The sequence below is a fragment of the Dermochelys coriacea genome, chromosome 2 (genome assembly GCF_009764565.3).
Source record: "Dermochelys coriacea isolate rDerCor1 chromosome 2, rDerCor1.pri.v4, whole genome shotgun sequence".
In the NCBI taxonomy this organism is placed as follows: Eukaryota; Metazoa; Chordata; order Testudines; family Dermochelyidae; genus Dermochelys; species Dermochelys coriacea.
In genome coordinates, this window is record NC_050069.1 from 152,828,979 (window position 1) to 152,849,151 (window position 20,173).

Here is a 20,173-nt window from a genome sequence, read left to right on the forward strand (position 1 = left end):
GTAGTTGAAGGCTGCTATCAAATCCCCCCTCACTCTTCTCTTCTGCTGACTAAACAAGCCCAGTTCTCTCAGCCTCTCCTCCTAAGTCATGTGCCCCAGATCACTTTCGTTGCCCTCTGCTGGACTCTCTCCAATTTGTCCACATCCTTTCTGTAGTGGGGAAGCCCAGAACTGTATGCAGTATTCCAGATATGGCCTCACCAGTGCCAAATAGAGGGGAATAATCACTTCCCTTGATCTCCTGGCAATGCTCCTACTAATACAGCCAAAAATGCTGTTAGCCTTCTTGGCAACAAGGGCACACTGTTGACTCATATCCAGCTTCTCATCCACTGTAATCTCCAGATCCTTTTTTTCAGAACTGCTGCTTAACCAGTCGTTCCCCAACCTATAGGAGTGCATGGGATTCTTTCGTCCTAAGTGCAGGACTCTGCACTTGTTCTTGTTGAACCTCATCAGATTTCTTTTGGCCCAATCCTCCAATTTGTCTCGGTCACTCTGGACCAGGGGTTCCCATACATGGTTTGCAGCTTGTTCAGGGTAAGCCCCTGGTGGGCTGCCAGACATTTCGTTTACCTGAGCGTACACGGGTACAGCCGCTTGCAGCTCCCAGGGGCCATGGTTCGCGGGCCAGGCCGCGGTTCGCGGAGCCCCCAGCCCCGCCCCCGCTGTCTCCCCTCCCCCACAGCCTCAGCTCACCTCGCAGCCAGCACTCTGGCCTGCCGCTCCTGCTGGCCAGTGTAGTGGCTGGCTCCAGCTGGGCAGCGAGCTCCTGCTGCTCTGAGAGGTATGGTAAGGGGGCAGGGAGTGGGGGGGTTGAATATGGAGCAGGGGGTCCTGGGGTGTGGTCAGGGGATGGGGAAAAGAGGGTGGTTGGATGGAGTGGAGGTTCGGGGGGGCATTCAGGGGATGGGGAACAGGGGGAGTTGGATAGGTGTGGGAGTTACGGGGAGGCTGTCGGGGGGCGATGGGGTGGATAGGGTTCAGGGCAGTTGGGGCAGGAGTCCCAGAAGGGGGCAGTCAGGGAACAAGGAGCAGGGGGGGTTAGATAGGGAGTTCATAGATACTAAGGTCAGAAGGGACCATTCTGATCATGTAGTCCAGCCTCCTGCACAACGCAGGCCACAGAATCTCACCCACCCACTCCTACGAAAAACCTCACCTATGTCTGAGCTATTGAAGTCCTCAAATCGTGGTTTAAAGACTTCAAGGAGCAGAGAATCTTCCCTCAAGTGACCCGTGCCCCATGCTACAGAGGAAGGCGAAAAACCTCCAGGGCCTCTCCAATCTGCCCTGGAGGAAAATTCCTTCCCGACCCCAAATATGGCCGTCAGCTAAACCCTGAGCATATGGTCAAGATTCACCAGCCAGATACTAGAGAAAATTCTTTCCTGAGTAACTCAGATCCCATCCATCGAATATCCCATCTCAGGGGATTAGGCCTATTTACCCTGAATATTTAAAGATCAATTAATTACCAAAATCACATTATCCCATCATACCATCTCCTCCATAAACTTATGGAGTAGAATCTTAAAGCCAAATAGATCTTTTGCCCCCACTGCTTCCCTTGGAAGGCTATTCCAAAACTTCACTCCTCTGAGGGTTAGAAACCTTCGTCTGATTTCAAGTCTAAACTTCCTGGTGGCCAGTTTATACCCATTTGTTCTTGTGTCCACATTGGTGCTAAGCTGAAATAATTCCTCTCCCTCGCCTGTATTTATCCTTCTGATATATTTATAGAGAGCAATCGTATCTCCCCTCAACCTTCTTTTAGTTAGGCTAAACAAGCCAAGCTCCTTAAGTCTCCTTTCATAAGACAAGTTTTCCATTCCTCGGATCATCCTAGTAGCCCTTCTCTGTACCTGCTCCAGTTTGAATTCATCCTTTTTAAACATGGGAGACCAGAACTGCACACAGTATTCTAGGTGAGGTCTCACCAGTGCCTTGTATAATGGTACTAAAACCTCCTTATCCCTACTGGAAATGCCTCTCCTGATGCATCCCAAAACCGCATTAGCTTTTTTCACAGCCATATCACATTGGCAGCTCATAGTCATCCTATGATCAACCAATACTCCAAGGTCCTTCTCCTCTTCCGTTACTTCTAATTGACGCGTCCCCAACTAAAATTCTTGTTATTAATCCCTAAATGCATAACCTTACACTTCTCACTATTAAATTTCATCTTATTACTATTACTCCAGTTTACAAGGGCATCCAGATCCTCCTGTATAATATCCCGATGCTTCTCCGAATTGGCAATACCTCCCAGCTTTGTATCATCTGCAAACTTTATTAGCACACTCTCACTTTTTGTGCCAAGGTCAGTAATAAAAAGAATAAATAAGATTGGTCCCAAAACCGATCCCTGAGGAACTCCACTGGTAACCTCCCTCCAGCCTGACAGTTTGCCTTTCAGTAGGACCCGTTGCAGTCTCCCCTTTAACCAATTCCTTATCCACCTTTTGATGTTCATATTGATCCCCATCTTCTCCAATTTAACTAATAATTCCCCGTGTGGCACAGTATCAAACGCCTTACTGAAATCTAGGTAAATTAGATCCACTGCATTTCCTTTATCTAAAAAATCTGTTACTTTTTCAGAAAAGGAGATCAGGTTGGTTTGGCACGATCTTTTGTAAAACCTTTTGTAAAACCATGTTGTATTTTGTCCCATTTACCATTGACTTCAATGTCCTTAACTAATTTCTCCTTCAAAATTTTTTCCAGGACCTTGCATACTACAGATGTCAAACTAACTGGCCTGTAGTTACCCGGATCACTTTTTTTCCCTTTCTTAAAAATAGGAACTATACTAGCAATTCTCCAATCATTCGGTACTACTCCTGAGTTTACAGATTCATTAAAAATTCTTGCCAATGGGCTTGCAATTTCAGGTGCCAATTCCTTTAATATTCTTGGATGAAGGTTATTTGGGCCCCCCGATTTAGTCCCATTAAGCTGTTTGAGTTTCACTTCTACCTCAGATATGGTAATATCTACTTCCATATCCTCATTCCCATTTGTCATGCTACCATTATCCCTAAGATCCTCTTTAGCCTTATTAAAGACTGAGGCAAAGTATTTGTTTAGATATTGGGCCATGCCTAGATTATCTTTAACCTCCACTCCATCCCCAGTGTTTAGCGGCCCCACTTCTTCTTTCTTAGTTTTCTTCTTATTTATATGGCTATAGAGCCTTTTACTGTTGGTTTTAATTCCCTTTGCAAGGTCCAACTCGACTTGACTTTTAGCCTGTCTCACTTTATCCCTACATGTTCTGACCTCAATAAGGTAGCTTTCCTTGCTGATCCCTCCCATCTTCCACTCCCTGTATGCTTTCTGCTTCTTCTTAATCAGTTCCAGGGAGGGGGGCGTGGAAGTTCTGAGGGGGGCAGTCAGAAGGCAAGACGTGGGAGGGGGCAGATAAGGGGTGAGGGCCAGGCTGTGAGGGCCAGGCTGTTTCGGGAGGCACAGCCTTCCCTACCTGGCCCTCCATACAGTTTCGCAACCGCGATGTGGCCCTTGGGCCAAAAAGTTTGCCCCGCCCTGCTTTACTAGGTGCCCCCAAAGCCATAATCAAGGCTAAACCGAGCTGGTTCAGAGGGGAAGTGAAGGCAGTTATCAACAATAAAATATACATATATATAGCAAATGGAAGAAAGGGGAAGTGTATAGTAGTAAATATAAATCAGAATCTGTGAATTGTAGAAAAATTAAAAGGAAAGCAAAGAAACACAAAGAGAAATCTGTGGCCTGCAAAGTTAAGGACAGTAAGAATTTTTTAAAGTATTTTAGGAACAAAATGAATCTTAACAATGGTATTTGTCCAATACTAGCTGGAAATGATAGAATTATCAATAATGCAGAAAAGTGAGAAGCCTTCAATAAATATTTCTGTTCTGTATTTGGGGAGAAATATATGATATAGTCTCATCATATAAAAATGATACTTTTTCCATTCCATTAGGCTCTCTGGAGGATGTTAAACAAAAACTACTAGAAGTCAGCACATTTTTAAGTCAGCAAGTCCAGATAACGTTTATCCAAGAGTTTTAAAATAGCTGGCTGGACTGTTAATGTTGATTTCAATAAGTCTTGGAACTTCTGGAGAAAACCTAAAGTTGTTCAATATTTAAGAAAAGTAAATGGGATGACATGGGCAATTATAGGTCTGTCAGCCTGACATTGATTCCGTGCAAGATAATGGAGTGGTTGATGTGGGAGTCAGTTATTAAAGAAAGACAATATAATTAATGCCAATCAACATGGTTTTATGGAAACTAACTTGATATCTTTTCTTGATGAGATTATGAGTTTAATTGATAAAGATAATAGTGTTGATGTAATATACTTAAACTTCTATAAGGAGTTTTCCTTGGTACCACATAACATTTTGTTTAAAAAAAAATAGAATGATATGAAATGAATATAGTACACATTAAATGGATTGAAAATTTGCTAGCTGATAGGTCTCAATGTAATTGTAAATGAGAAATCAGCATCAAGTTTGTTTTTAGTGCGGTCCCACAGGCTACTCATATTAATTTTAAATATATTCCTCTATGTGGACTGCTCAAGTATAAAACTCATGGTCCAAATTCTCTGCTGTTGTAAACTGGCGCAGCTCTACTGAGACAATGCGCATACATCACTGGAGAATTCAGCCCTGTGAACGTAGTCTCTCCCACTCTGACCCCCTTTTCCTCTCCCCCAACCCCCATTTTTACTACCTCTTTATTCATTCATTCCCCCTGCTTCCTCCTTTATTTCTCAACTCATCTACATGAGAAAGTTGCACCAGCTGTGATTTTTAAATCTGTTTAGTTAAACCAGTGCAAACCCCTGTGTTATTTCAGTTTGTGTGTCTTATTTAGGTTTACCTTTAAACCAGTTCCTAATTGACTGAAGTTAAACTGAAATAAGATACTTTAAAAAAAAAAAGTGTGTATTCAGGGGTTTGCACCGGTTTAACTTAAATCAGTTCAGGAAAGAAAAACAACAAAACAAAAACAATATTCATGTAAATACTGAGAAATGTGAGGAGGAATTCAGGCAGAACATATTGGTCTGAGGAACATAAAGTGAGGGTGACCATTAAAAAGCTGGACAAGACTGTAGAAAGACTTTGGCATGACAGACACATTACTACGGGTAGACTATAAGAAAGGAGAGAGTACAGTGAGGTAAATGAATTTTTATTTGAAAGGGTAAGAGAAATAGACTGTTGCTCTAGCCCAACATCTGGTCTCTTCTCTGCCTGACCAGTACTACACCCTCAGTCTGGACAACAGTCCATTTGGACTACCTCTAGCCTTCTGTTCTCTCACAATCATAATTTTTCCCTAGAGATTCCACTTCTTAGCAAGATGATGAAAAAGGAATAGCTTACCTTAAAAAGTTGCATTGGTATGTGAATATTAATATTTCCACTGCTTCTGTACTTAGAGGGGCATGTAAGCTTGATTGTATGTATTAAAGTTTATTTTTTTAAAGCAAATGATCCACATATTTCTATGATACTAATCTTACAGCATCAGTTCACTTCCCCAAAAAATACAATTTAGTTCTATAGTTACAATCCAACCACCTGAAAAACAGAATATATTAATTACATCATAACCCTCCACAACCTTCCTCATCACATTGTTTTCTCTATTCATGATTAATAAAGAGACATTTTAATAACATAAGAACCAGGTGTATTATAGCATGTGAAGAGTCATGTTACTGCTCTGTATGATCTATGAAGGACATAACACAGCCAAAGAACCTCAGGCCTATATCAATACTATGCCACTTCTACAAATTGTATGAGCATCTGTAGCGAAGTGATGACTCACCGGTGTGGCGCCTCCTACTGGTCATCTGGGAATTAGTTCTTTCCAGCTCCAGAATCCCTCTGCAGGCCGGTGTCTTGCCTGCCGCTGGCCCTGTGTCCTTCCCCAGCACTGCTCCACTTAAGATACCTTGCTCTCAGGAAGCTAGCCCTTCCCACTCCAGGACTAGAGTGAGACTTTCTTACTTTTGGCCCACAGCCCTCTTATAAGGGCCAGCTGTGGCCCTGTTTGAGCTGGCCACAGCTGTGGCTGCTACTCCAATCAGCTTAGTTTGGCTGTTCTAACTCCCTTTTCCCCAGCAGCAGCCCTCTCCAGGGCTGCTTTAACCCCTTCAGGGCCGCTACAGCATCTCATCTTAAATTGCCTGTCACCATTCATTTAAAAGCACCTAATCCCAGAGCAAGCTGGATTCCACCCAGGCAAGTAATGCACTGGTCATGTGCTAAATATCACTCAATGCATCGAAGATGGTTTTGAAAAAGGTATGGTAGTAGATGCCTTGTTTGTTGACCTATCAGCAGCATATGACATAATGAATCACCAATGGCTCCTCACTAAAATATGCAACATGATGAAAGATCATCACCTCATATGGCTGATATAATCTCTATTAGAGAACTGATGTTTTTATGTTGAACTATGCAAGAAGCGGAGCTAATGGCAGCACCAGAAAAATGGCCTACCACAAGGGAGCATACTCTCGCCAATACTTTTCAACATCTACACAAATGATTTAGCACAAGAAATTTTATCTAAGCTGATGACCTACATGTCAGTGCCCAAGCCAAGGATTTTGCCTAGATTGAAGCTATGCTAACATCAGTGCTGTCTAGGCTTTCAGTTTATTACACCAAGAACTAATTGCATGCCAGTCCAGACAAAATACAACTGAGTGTCTTCTATCTTGGTAACTGTGAGGCCAATAGGCAACTCAACATCATCTGGAATGGGGTATCACTTCCCCACTGATGGAATCCTGTCTAACTTAGAGTGACACTAGACCATGTTCTCTTCTTCAGTGCATGCATGGAGAAGATAAAAGGCAAAGTTAGCTGCAGAATAACATACTCAAAAAGCTTGCAAATTCAAAATGGGGAATCAACCCAGCAACACTAAGAGCCACTGCACTTGCACTTTGCTGTTCAATGGCCAAATATGCATATCGAGTGTGGGAAAGATCGTCTCATGTAAAGAAGTTGGATCATGTTCTGAATGAAGGGTGCTGCTATATCACAGAGTGTTAAAACGAACAAATGTGAACAACCTTTACGTGCTTGGTGGAATTGATCCACCAGATATCAGTAGATTGGTCAAAAGCAAAATGGAACGATTATGACAAGCCAAAGATACCAGACATCTGTTGGATGGCTGCATGTTGGCAGGAGACGCCTGAAATTGTAGAAAAGGTTCCTTGCTGCAATGGAAACACTTACCAAAAAATTACTGATGGCTGCCCAGCTGGAAATGTGATGCGAACAGCTAGAATTACTCAATGGGATCTCACAATGCACATTGGCATTGCTGAATTCCTTCCTGCAGACACAGAAGAGGAATGATCAACCTGGAGATGTTTAAATTGTCTCTGAACAAGAGTTGGCAGGTCAAAGGTCCATAAGGGGAAGTGGGACTATTCCAGTGACTCAGACACATGTGACTGCGGTGAAACACAGATGAAGGAACTTCTGTTGGTCTGCTGGCTTCTGGAGGAGTGATACACCATGAAAGACCTCACCAGAGCCACAGACTGGGCCCTATCATCTGCCTAACACTGGAAAAACCTATGACTGCAATGGAAGGACAGGAGAAGAACTGTTTTGTATACAATTTTCAATCTCCACTATTGGAAGTGTGTGTACAGAATACTTCTAATCTGTGCCACGTACTTACCAGACAATTCATGCAGCCCTAGCTGCAACTGCTTGTCTGTCCAATAGTGTGTAGGCTGAGGCCAGTTCAGTAGCTTCAGCACCGTTCATTGAAAACTTCACCTTGCTTTTCACAAACATTATACAAAATGGATTAGGATGATATGAACCTCCCACAATATCCACAAAGTCCTGCATCACCATTAAGTAGCAATACTTTTTCTTAATGTACTTTTGGGATGGAAGGGGACTATTATTCATCTTGAAGAAAAATATTATTGCTTGTATTAAAGGACTGCATCGTTGGTATTTGCATATGGATTCGTGTAGTGGATCACACCATGCTCTATTCAATTCAATATCCTGTTTCTAACAGGAGCCAGCACTATATGCTTCAGAGGAATATGCAAGAAAGCTCTCGCTGTCTAGTAGTTAGGGACCAATTTCAGCCCTGAAACGTGAAGTTTAATACTTCTTCCAAAATTAGTTAGCATTAACTGTTATAACTGTGGATATTCTTGTTATCCTGTTCTTTAACTTATCTTGTTCTTAAATATTCAATCCCATATTGAATATCGCTGTGTTTTTGTCCTCAATTGCATCTTATAGCAATGAGTTCCACAGTGTAATTACATATTGTATTAAAAAAACTGAAGGACGACTTTGAGAACTTTCGGAAAGAAAAGCTCCTCAAAACAGTTGAATCACGCAAGAGCCTCAGGACATGCAAGCAGGAATTGACGCAGTATAGATTGAGCATAACAGCATTGAAGAACAAGGACGGAGAGACAGTAATCGACAGAGCAGGGATGGAGGCTTCTATACAGAATTGTTCAAATCAAGAATCAATGTCCCTCTCCCAATGCTCCAAGAGTCAGAAGAACGCATCCCCCCAATAATCGTCAGCAAAGTCCGAAGCGCATTACACCAGATGAAGAAGGGAAAGGCTCCAGGCAAAGATGGAATTACGTCTGAAATGATTTCTGCCGGAGGCAAAAAACTTTGGAAGGCCCTCGCTTTAAGATTTAGTCCATATCTTGAAGAGGGAAAAATACCATCAAGCTGGAAGGAGTCGAATACCATCTTGCTGCACAAGAAGGGTGATCTAGAAAATCTTAAGAATTACCGCCCCATATGCCTGCTTTCTCACATCTACAAGCTCTTTACAAAGGTGATAACGAACCGACTCTCACAGAGTCTGGATGAACAACAGCTGAGAGAGCAGGCAGGGTTTCAAAGAAATTTCAGCACGATCGACCATATATTTACCCTTAGCCAGCTCCTAGAAAGAAATGCATTACTCACAGATGCTGCTATGAGAACTTAGCATCAACAATTCTTATATGATCATCTAAGGAGACTCCATCCCATCCTGGCAGATGAGGACCTGGCATCAGTTATTTGCACCTTCACTTCTCAGCTGGAGTACAGCAATGCATTTTACTTAGGCATGAAGTCTTTGGCACTTACAAAATTACAGCTGGTACAGAATTCTGAAGTACATCTCCTCAGCCATACAGGCTACCATGAGTACATCAAACCTGCCCTTAACTCTCCCATAGAATATTGAATCAAGTTTAAGGTCTCAGTCCATGGCCTGGGTCCTGGATATTTAAAAGACTGCCTGAAGCTCTGGGATGCAGACCGTGGTTGACAACTACTCTCCTTTGTCACAGTGGAATTCTGCAATAAAATAAATAAATGAAAATAAATAAACTCTAGGTGTTTTGTGTAGGGGACAGACCTCCTTGGGAACTGGTCCACTGTTGTGGATTGAACTTTCTGAGGAACTAAGGAACATCACAAACTTTACCACCATCTCCTCCAAGTGCGAGGTGCGTTGCTTTGATTTTTGCCTTCTCGACATAAAAACAAAGCAACATGTACTGTTAAAAAAAAAAAAACAATCAAACCCACAACTTACCAAAACAAGATACCATTGCACACATGTCCCTCCCCAGGGAGCAGATGAGAGAACAAATGCCATGACAGATGTGTAGTCATGTTGCTTAATGCACTCCTGGAAGGCTCTCATATACCACAGTGATGAGCATGGTATAAGAATCCATATAGAATGGAATACCCATTTCATTCATGTAGTTACCCCTACATGGATTGCTTAATATAGTAACACACTGAAATAAACTGTACTACTGTAGGCCTCATTTTACATCTGTGCAATGTATCTACATTAGGCGTTTGTATCAGTGTAATTACAATCGATATAGTTAGACCTGTGCAAGTTGCTCTGTCAAGCTGACAAAGCTTCAGACAGACTATGGAAAGAGCTGTAGTCCTACTTGAGTGAGCACTAATCCTTGCAGGTATGGGAACTTAAACTATGTTGTAACAAGTTTCCATACATGATCTTCTCCGTTTTCTGACGATTCTGGGTAAATATTGCATCTCCTTTGCTGTTTTCTCCAAAAACTGCAGAATCTAGTTGACTTCACAAACAGCTTTTTTCTTTCCAAATAAAAGTAGAGCCCTCTTCACATCTAGAATGTATAGATGGGTCTCCCAAATGAGGGTGTGGATCTTGGGGAGGTAAGTCAGGAGCAGAGTGTGACATGCATGAAAGTTTGTGTGGTCTAAGAGCCCTGATTAGGGGGTGGGGCTTCTAACTAGAGGTCCTGTAAAGGTAGCCAGCCAGTCAGGCAGCGGCACAGGAGCTAGCAAACAGGGGAGTTTGAGTGGGAGTTCTGTTGGAGGAGAAGGTATTTGTACTTGATTTTGTATTTTGTGTGTGTGTGTGTGTGTGTGTGTGTGTGTGTGTGTGTGTGTGTGTGTGTGTGTGTGTGTGTGTGTGTGTGTAGAGGCTTGTAGGGGCTTTGTGCTGGGAGAGAAGCTGAGCCCTGATTAGGGGATGGGGCTTCTAACTAGAGGTCCTATAAAGGTAGCCAGCCAGTCAGGAAGCGGCACAGACAGCTGCAGTGGCCCAGGAGCTAGCAAACAGAGCTGTAAACAGGGGAGTTTGAAAGGGGAGTTTGTATTGTGGTGCTTGTATGGGGTTTGCTTTTGCTGGGGGGGGTGGTCTTTTTGGTGTGACTTGTGTTTCCCAGATGAACAGGGCTTAGGTGGGAAGGCGATGACAGATACGGAGGCAGCTGTGGGAGTGACTCCTGTAGTGAAAGACACATTGAGGATGACTGGATGTGGAAGCTGTGGTATGTACATGATCCTGGAGGGGGGACCTGGTAAGAGTTTTTTTCTGCATGAAATGCCATCTGATAGAGCTGATGGAGGAAAAGATCCGAGGTTTGGAGATGCAGGTGGAAAGTCTGGTTGAGTTTAGGAAGGGGTTTGAGCAGATGATGGAGCAAAGTTCTGAGGTATCTGAAGGGAAAAGCTCAGACTCACAGATGGAAGCAGGGCTGGGGAATTTTGAGGGGAGACTGGGTGAGGAAAGTGGTCAGTGGAAGCATGTGACTAAAAGAACCAGGCAGAGGAAAAGATGGGCTAGTGAAGGAGAAATAGAGCTTAGGAACAGGTTTGCAGAGTTGGAAAATGAAGAAGGGGCTCAGCAGGTACTTGTTGAAGGTGGAAGGGTAAGGAAGAAGAGAAGAGAGGCTAGTCCTATAGGAAAAGCGGAAGAGTCAAGGGAGACTACACCAAATATGAGCCCCAGGAGGATACAGGATGGGTTGAAGAGGATTATAAGGGAAAATAGGAATGGAAAGAACTTGCAGCCAGAGGGAACAGGGGAGAGACTGGAGAATAGCACTGTCACCAGCAAAAGGCAGGTCTATGTGATCGGGGACTCTTTATTGAGAAGAATAGACAGGCCTGTAACTAGAGCTGATCCAGAGAATAGAAGGGTGTGCTGTCTTCCGGGTGCTAAGATACGGGATGTAGACCTGAGGTTGAAAAGAATCCTAAAGGGAGCGGGAAAGAATCCCCTAATTATCCTTCATGTGGGAACAAACGATACGGCTAGATTCTCGCTGGAAAGTATTAAGGGAGACTATGCTAGGCTGGGGAAGACGCTTAAGGAAATTGAGGCTCAGGTGATCTTTAGTGGGATCCTGCCTGTTCCTAGAGAAGGGCAACAAAGGTGTGACAAGATTATGACTGTCAACAGATGGCTTAGGCAGTGGTGCTATAAGGAGGGCTTTGGGATGTATGGCCACTGGGAGGCATTCACAGACAGAGGACAGTTCTCTCGGGATGGACTTCATCTGAGTAGGGAAGGAAATAGACTTCTAGGATCAAGGCTGGCACAACTGATAAAGAGAGCTTTAAACTAGGAATTAGGGGGAGATGGTTGGGAGATGTCCAGGTAATCTCCACGCCAGATTTTAGCATTGAGAGGGAAGAAGACAAAGTAAGAAAGGATACAGCCGTGGGTAGGAGAATGTATATAAGGAGCGAGGGCGGTGTGGATACTAGTCTAATAGGTTATACTGACTGTGCCTAATAGGGTACAAAATGTGAGCGAGGCCAAACAGCAAAAATTAAGATGTTTGTACACCAATGCGAGGAGCCTAGGTAACAAAATGGAGGAACTAGAGCTACTGGTGCAGGAAGTGAAACCAGATATTAAAGGGATAACAGAAACATGGTGGAATAGCAGTCATGACTGGACTACAGGTATTGAAGGGTATGTGCTGTTTAGGAAAGACAGAAACAAAGGTAAAGGTGGTGGAGTAGCATTGTATATCAATGATGAGGTAGAATGTAAAGAAATAAGAAGCGATGCAATGGATAAGACAGAGTCCGTCTGGGCAAAAATTACATTGGGGAAGAAAACTAGTAAAGCCTCTCCTACGATAGTGCTTGGGGTGTGCTATAGACCTCCGGGATCTAATTTGGATATGGATAGAGCCCTTTTTAATGTTTTTAGTAAAGTAAATACTAATGGAAACTGCGTGATCATGGGAGACTTTAACTTCCCAGATATAGACTGGAGGACCAGTGCTAGTAATAATAATAGGACTCAGATTTTCCTAGATACGATAGCTGATGGATTCCTTCATCAAGTAGTTGCTGAACCGACTAGAGGGGATGCCATTTTAGATTTAATTTTGGTGAGTAGCGAGGACCTCATAGAAGAAATGGTTGTAGGGGACAATCTTGGCTCAAGTGATCATGAGCTAATTCAGTTCAAACTAAATGGATTAACAAAAGGATTAACAAAAATAAATCTGCAACTAGAGTTTTTGATTTCAAAAGGGCTGACTTTCAAAAATTAAGGAAATTAGTTAGGGAAGTGGATTGGACTGAAGAATTTATGGATCTAAAGGTAGAGGAGGCCTGGGATTACTTTAAATCAAAGCTGCAGAAGCTATCGGAAGCCTGTATCCCAAGAACGGGGAAAAAATTCATAGGAAGGAGTTGTAGACCAAGCTGGATGAGCAAGCATCTTAGAGAGGTGATTAAGAAGAAGCAGAAAGCATACAGGGAGTGGAAGATGGGAGGGATCAGCAAGGAAAGCTACCTAATTGAGGTCAGAACATGTAGGGATAAAGTGAGACAGGCTAAAAGTCGAGTCGAGTTGGACCTTGCAAAGGGAATTAAAACCAATAGTAAAAGGTTCTATAGCCATATAAATAAGAAGAAAACTAAGAAAGAAGAAGTGGGGCCGCTAAACACTGGGGATGGAGTGGAGGTTAAAGATAATCTAGGCATGGCCCAATATCTAAACAAATACTTTGCCTCAGTCTTTAATAAGGCTAAAGAGGATCTTAGGGATAATGGTAGCATGACAAATGGGAATGAGGATATGGAAGTAGATATTACCATATCTGAGGTAGAAGTGAAACTCAAACAGCTTAATGGGACTAAATCGGGGGGCCCAGATAATCTTCATCCAAGAATATTAAAGGAATTGGCACCTGAAATTGCAAGCCCATTAGCAAGAATTTTTAATGAATCTGTAAACTCAGGAGTAGTACCGAATGATTGGAGAATTGCTAATATAGTTCCTATTTTTAAGAAAGGGAAAAAAAGTGATCCGGGTAACTACAGGCCAGTTAGTTTGACATCTGTAGTATGCAAGGTCCTGGAAAAAATTTTGAAGAAGAAATTAGTTAAGGACATTGAAGTCAATGGTAAATGGGACAAAATACAACATGGTTTTACAAAAGGTAGATCGTGCCAAACCAACCTAATCTCCTTTTTTTGAAAAAGTAACAGATTTTTTAAATAAAGGAAATGCAGTGGATCTAATTTACCTAGATTTCAGTAAGGCATTTGATACCGTGCCACATGGGGAATTATTGGTTAAATTGGAGAAGATGGGGATCAATATGAACATCAAAAGGTGGATAAGGAATTGGTTAAAGCAACGGGTCCTACTGAAAGGCGAACTGTCAGGTTGGAGGGAGGTTACCAGTGGAGTTCCTCAGGGATCGGTTTTGGGACCAATCTTATTTAATCTTTTTATTACTGACCTCGGCACAAAAAGTGGGAGTGTGCTAATAAAGTTTGCAGATGATACAAAGCTGGGAGGTATTGCCAATTCAGAGAAGGATCAGGATATTATACAGGAGGATCTGGATGACCTTGTAAACTGGAGTAAAAGCAATAGGATGAAATTTAATAGTGAGAAGTGTAAGGTTATGCATTTAGGGATTAATAACAAGAATTTTAGTTATAAGTTGGGGACGTGTCAATTAGAAGTAACGGAAGAGGAGAAGGACCTTGGAGTATTGGTTGATCATAGGATGACTATGAGCTGCCAATGTGATATGGCTGTTAAAAAAGCTAATGCGGTTTTGGGATGCATCAGGAGAGGCATTTCCAGTAGGGATAAGGAGGTTTTAGTACCATTATACAAGGCACTGGTGAGACCTCACCTAGAATACTGTGTGCAGTTCTGGTCTCCCATGTTTAAAAAGGATGAATTCAAACTGGAGCAGGTACAGAGAAGGGCTACTAGGATGATCCGAGGAATGGAAAACTTGTCTTATGAAAGGAGACTTAAGGAGCTTGGCTTGTTTAGCCTAACTAAAAGAAGGTTGAGGGGAGATATGATTGCTCTCTATAAATATATCAGAGGGATAAATACAGGAGAGGGAGAGGAATTATTTCAGCTCAGCACCAATGTGGACACAAGAACAAATGGGTATAAACTGGCCACCAGGAAGTTTAGACTTGAAATCAGACGAAGGTTTTTAACCATCAGAGGAGTGAAGTTTTGGAATAGCCTTCCAAGGGAAGCAGTGGGGGCAAAAGATCTATCTGGTTTTAAGATTCTACTCGATAAGTTTATGGAGGAGATGGTATGATGGGATAATGGGATTTGGGTAATTAATTGATCTTTAAATATTCAGGGTGAATAGGCCTAATCCCCTGAGATGGGATATTAGATGGATGGGATCTGAGTTACCCAGGAAAGAATTTTCTCTAGTATCTGGCTGATGAATCTTGCCCATATGCTCAGGGTTTAGCTGATAGCCATATTTGGGGTCGGGAAGGAATTTTCCTCCAGGGCAGATTGGAGAGGCCCTGGAGGTTTTTCGCCTTCCTCTGTAGCATGCGGCTTGGGTGACTTGAGGGAGGCTTCTCTGCTCCTTGAAGTCTTTAAACCATGATTTAAGTACTTCAATAGCTCAGACATAGGTGAGGTTTTTTGTAGGAGTGGGTGCGTGAGATTCTGTGGCCTGCGCTGTGCAGGAGGTCAGACTAGATGATCAGAATGGTCCCTTCTGACCTTAGTATCTATGAATCTATAAGTCAGGAGCAGAGTGTGACATGCATGTAGAAATCTGTGATCATTTTAGGAATAAAGTTTAAGTGTGGTCTAAGAATCACTTTGTCCTTATGAACATTAATGTAAGGCAGGTCAGCCATCAGGGCTTGTAGTTTCGGCTGAAGTGATGGCTGTTAAGATGATGTTTCAGATGAGAGGTGTGAAACAGCATTCTCCTAGGGGAAATGAGTGGTGCTTCTGTCAACTTTATTAGCACCAAATTAAAAGTCCTAAAAAGTGGCAATTCTTTCAGAGAAGGAAAGGTGTGGTGAGGTCCTTCAGGAATTTTGAGACTATTCAATAGGAGTATAGATTAACTCTCTGTATTAGCTTGTGATATGGCAATGAAATGGATCTGAATAGGTAGTAGAGACAGTCCTAGTTTCTTCAGATGTAACAGTCTAAGATGGAGGAGACTAATCACTTGGTAGCCTTTCTTCCTGGCCCATGTTGAAAATCTCTTCCACTTTTGGGTGTAGAAGTTCAGAGTTGAAGGTTCCCAAGTTGGTAGCGGAATTGCTTGAACTTGAGAGAACCAGTTTCGGTCTGTGAAAGTCAAATGCCTAGAATCTATGATTTCCAGAGGCAGAGACTCAGGATTGGAGTAGAGAACCCAACTGTCCTTCTGGGACTAGAAATCCTCAGACATAGGCAGATAGTCAGGATATTCATAAGACATCTCTAGAAGGTGAATATTAGTGCTGCTTTGGTCATGCTGTAGAAATGAAAGCCAAGACTATTTTTTTCTGTCACAATGAGTATTTTGAATTATCAGAAGGATTAGAGGAACTGGAGAAAAGGTATATTGCAGGTTTTTGCTCTAGCCCAAGAAGAATGTCTGTCTCCTATTTTGTCCTTGCCCACCTGAGAATTGTAAGGAGGCTCTTCACATTTGATCTGAGGCAAAGAGGTCTATGTTTGGAAATACCTATCTCCTTGATGAGACTTCACCAATGACAACTTCAGGAAATATTCTTGGGGGTCTCGAGTCTTTTTCTGCTGTTATAAGCTACCTGCATGTTTCTAAGCTGCAGAGACATTGGGTATATTGTGGGCCTCATACCAATTCCAGAGACCCACAGCTTCGTTGCAAAATGTTCAACAATGAGCTCTGCTCTGACTGTTTAATTAGTTCATTGATGTGGCAGTGTCTTTCAGTGGCTGAACAATCTACGTTGAAGAAATTGCTGAAATAACTTCAGGGCCCAGTGAATGGCTCTAAGATCTAGAATATTTATATGTATCTTCTTGCTTGTTACTGAGACCTTGATCTTCTAGTTCTTTTAAGTGTGTTTCCCAATCCAGGTAGAAGAATGAAAACAATGGCAAAGGGAACTAGTGGACTGCAATAAATTCCTTTTAGCATCCAGTCCCTGCATTCCCACCAACTGAGCTGTGTTAGGGTCTTTGTTGGACTGAAGAGAAGAAAGTCCAAACTGTCCATATAGGAGGGTGTAGTTTTGGGATGTTCAGTGTTATACAGACCCTACGTGTAACTGAGTATATGATGTTATGTATGTGAATGAAGTTCCATCAATGTGAGAGAAAATTGTTGTCTGATGTAGTTTAGTCTTTAAGGTAGACAGGGCTTGTAGTATGTTTAGATATGTGACCTGGCAGAAAGATTCTTCCTAACACTGAATCCAGAACTGCGCCTATGCAGCATATCAGGGACAGGGAACAAGGATGGATTTTCCCCAGTTTATTTGCATACCAGAGTCTGAAAATTCACGTCCATGTCTTTCTGTTAGTGCCTGGCGGGATCTTCCTCATATGAGCTGGTGGTCTAGGTAGGAGAAGGTAGATGAATCCCCGATGTCTCAGCTGTTCTTACCTACCACAACTAGAACTCATGTCAAGTGTGATAGGACAATTAGGCAGGCCAAAAAAGAATTTGAAGAGCAAATAACAAAAAACACAAAAACTAACAGCAAAAACTTTTTAAAGTACATCGGAAGCAGGAAGCCTGCCAGACAGACAATGGGGCCACTGGATGATCTAGGTGCTAAAGGAGCACTCAAGGAAGTCAGTGCTGTTGCAGAGAAGCAGTATAAATTCTTTGCATTGGTCTTCACTGCAGAGGACATGAAGGAGATTCTCACATTTGAGTCATTCTTTTTAGATGACAAATCTGAGGAACTATCCCAGATTGAGGTGTCGGTAGAGGTAATTTTGGAACAAATTGATAAATTAAACAGTAATAAGTCACCAGGCTCAGCTGGTATTCACCCAAGAGTTCTGAAGGAACTCAAATATGAAATTGCAGAACTACTAACTGTGGTGTGTAACCTATCTCTTAAATCAGTCCCTGTACCAGATGACTGGAGGATAGTTAACATAACACCGGTGTATTTTTAATGTCTCCATAGGCGATCCTGGCAATTACAGGCCGGTGAGCCTAACTTCAGTACCAGACAAATTGGTTGAAACTATAGTAAAGAACAGAATTCTCATACACACAAATTAACAAAATATGTTGGAGAAGAGTCAACATGGCTTTTGTAAAGGGAAATCACCAATCTATTAGAATTCTTTGAGGGTGTCAACAAACGTGGACAAGGGTGATCCAATGGATATATAGTGTAATTGGACTTTCAGAAAGCCTTTGACAAAGTCCCTCACCAAAGGCTCTGAAGCAAAGTGAGCAGTCATAGGATAAATGGAAAGTCCTTTCATGGATCAGTAACTAGTTAAAAGATAGGAAACAAAGGGTAGGAATAAATGGCTAGTTTTCACAGTGGAGGGGTGGGATCATTGTGAGTCATCTTGGATATTTCTCTGAAAATATCTGCTCAATTTGTACCAGCAGTCAAAAAGCTAACAGCATGTTAGGAACTATTAGGAAAGGGACAGATAATAAGATAGAAAATATTATAATGCCATTATATAAATCTATGGTACACCCTCATCTTGAATACTGCATGCAGTTCTCTTTGCCCCAAAAGATATATTAGAATTGGAAAAATACAGATAAGGGTAACAAAATGATTGAGGGTATGGAACAGCTTCCAGGTGGAGAGAGATTAAAAAGACTGGGACTGTTCAGTTTAGAAAAGAGATGATTAAAAGGAGATATGTAGAGGTCTATAAAATCTTAATGGTGTGGAAACGAATAACGCAGTGTTATTTATCCCTTCACATAACACAAGAACCAGGGATAATCCAAAGAATTGATTAGGCAAAAGGTTTAAAACAAACATGAGGAAGTACTTCTTCACACAGTGCATAGTCAACCTCTGTAACTCATTGCCAGGGGATGTTGTGAAGGCCAAAAGTATAACTGGGTTAAAAAAGAATTAGATAAGTTCATGGAGGATAGGTCCATTAATAGCTAGTAGCCAAGATGGTCAGAGACACAATCCCATACTCTGGGAGTTCCTATGCCTTAGACTGCCAGTAGCTGGGTGTGTTCTATTCATTCCCTCTGGGTCTGTAACCAATCACTGTTGAAAGAAAGGATATTCAGCTAGATAGACCATTGGTCTGAGTCAGTATAGCCATTCTTACGTTCTTAATTTGGTGTATCCTTTCAGTGCCATAGACAGACTGACAAGTAGCACTCCATAGTGATAGTGCTTCTTTTCCACACATAACCTCAGATATTTGTAATGTGTTTCTGATGGCTATGAGGAAGTAGACAACTTTGGGACTGAGAACCACAAACCAATCTTATTAGGAGAGAGAAGAGATGATGATGATGATTCCCATGGTCATAAACTTGAACATAAAAGCTGTGATGAATCTGTGTAGCCTTCTCAGAGCCAGGCTAGGTCCATGCTTGTGCCTGTACCACCTTCTTTTCGTGAGGGATGTGGTTCCTTTTCTGATGAGTCACATTCCTCCTAAAGTACTGTCTTGTGAGAAGGATGCTTGAAGGAGCAAGGGAAGGGGATGGTTTTACAGGGAGTGTGATGTGAAACTGAATGGTATCTGAATTGCAGAGGATATCCAAAGCTCTGAAGTAAAATGTCATTTAAAAATGGAGAAAATTTCAGAAAGGAAGAGGTGAAGAAGTATCAGAATAGGTGTCACATTCTGGGGGTGCAATTCAGACCAATTAGGGTTGTGTTACTGCCTGCCCTGTAACTTTAGGTGCCTCAAATGCCCTGTTGCGGAGTTTCACACACCAGGATGCTAGCAGACATGCATCCAGGTCACGCCTTGAGTGTCTGTGTGCTGTACAGCCCTGGATCAGCAACTCTCACTCCAGCAGCCTTCCTACAGCACAAAAGCCCCACCCTGGCTTCCATTAGCCTTGGTTACTCTTGCAGGGAGACCCCCAGCACACCGCAAGTCCTGACGTTTCCCAAAACCATCTGCCCTGAAGTGTCCAGTCACCTCCTGGACCACTCGGAGAAATAATAAGGTTGGTTCGGTTAAAGAGACAAACCACATTAGAATTTATTAATTTAACTGGGGTAAACTGATTCCCTTCAAGCACAGCATGGAGTTAGTTTATAATAAAAAATAAAACAAATTTATTAATAATAGGATCTAGGTTAAGTGATGCCAAGTCCTCGGTCAGACCTTCTACAGAAGTACAAGATGCTGGCTTCCCTTGGCTTCTTAGGTGAAAGGTCTTTGCCTAAGCAGGTTTCTCACCTCAGTTCACAGAGACTTCAACCCCTCTCCCCCAACTGGTTGAAGGATCCTTCTTTCTTTGCTTTGCAAGAACTCTGGCCCCTTGTGTCTGTGTAGTGATAAATGCCAGAATGGCTTTCTGCCTCTGTTCCTTATATCTCTCAAAGTTCAATTACCTTGTTTCAAGAGGC

The 20,173-nt window shown here is 42.3% G+C and overlaps 1 protein-coding gene and 1 long non-coding RNA gene across 2 annotated transcripts in view; one reads left to right on the forward strand and one right to left on the reverse strand.

Annotated features, from left to right (window-relative positions):
* Positions 1-20,173, forward strand: part of GALNT12 (polypeptide N-acetylgalactosaminyltransferase 12) — a 96,746-nt gene that overhangs the window by 6,601 nt on the left and 69,972 nt on the right. The gene's annotated exons all lie outside the window — the stretch shown is intronic.
* LOC122458840 lies at positions 3,452-9,677 on the reverse strand. The gene is made up of 3 exons (XR_006279120.1): positions 9,654-9,677; positions 5,634-5,640; positions 3,452-3,560 (listed from the first exon to the last, which is right to left on the reverse strand). It is a non-coding gene; the product is annotated as an uncharacterized LOC122458840 (long non-coding RNA).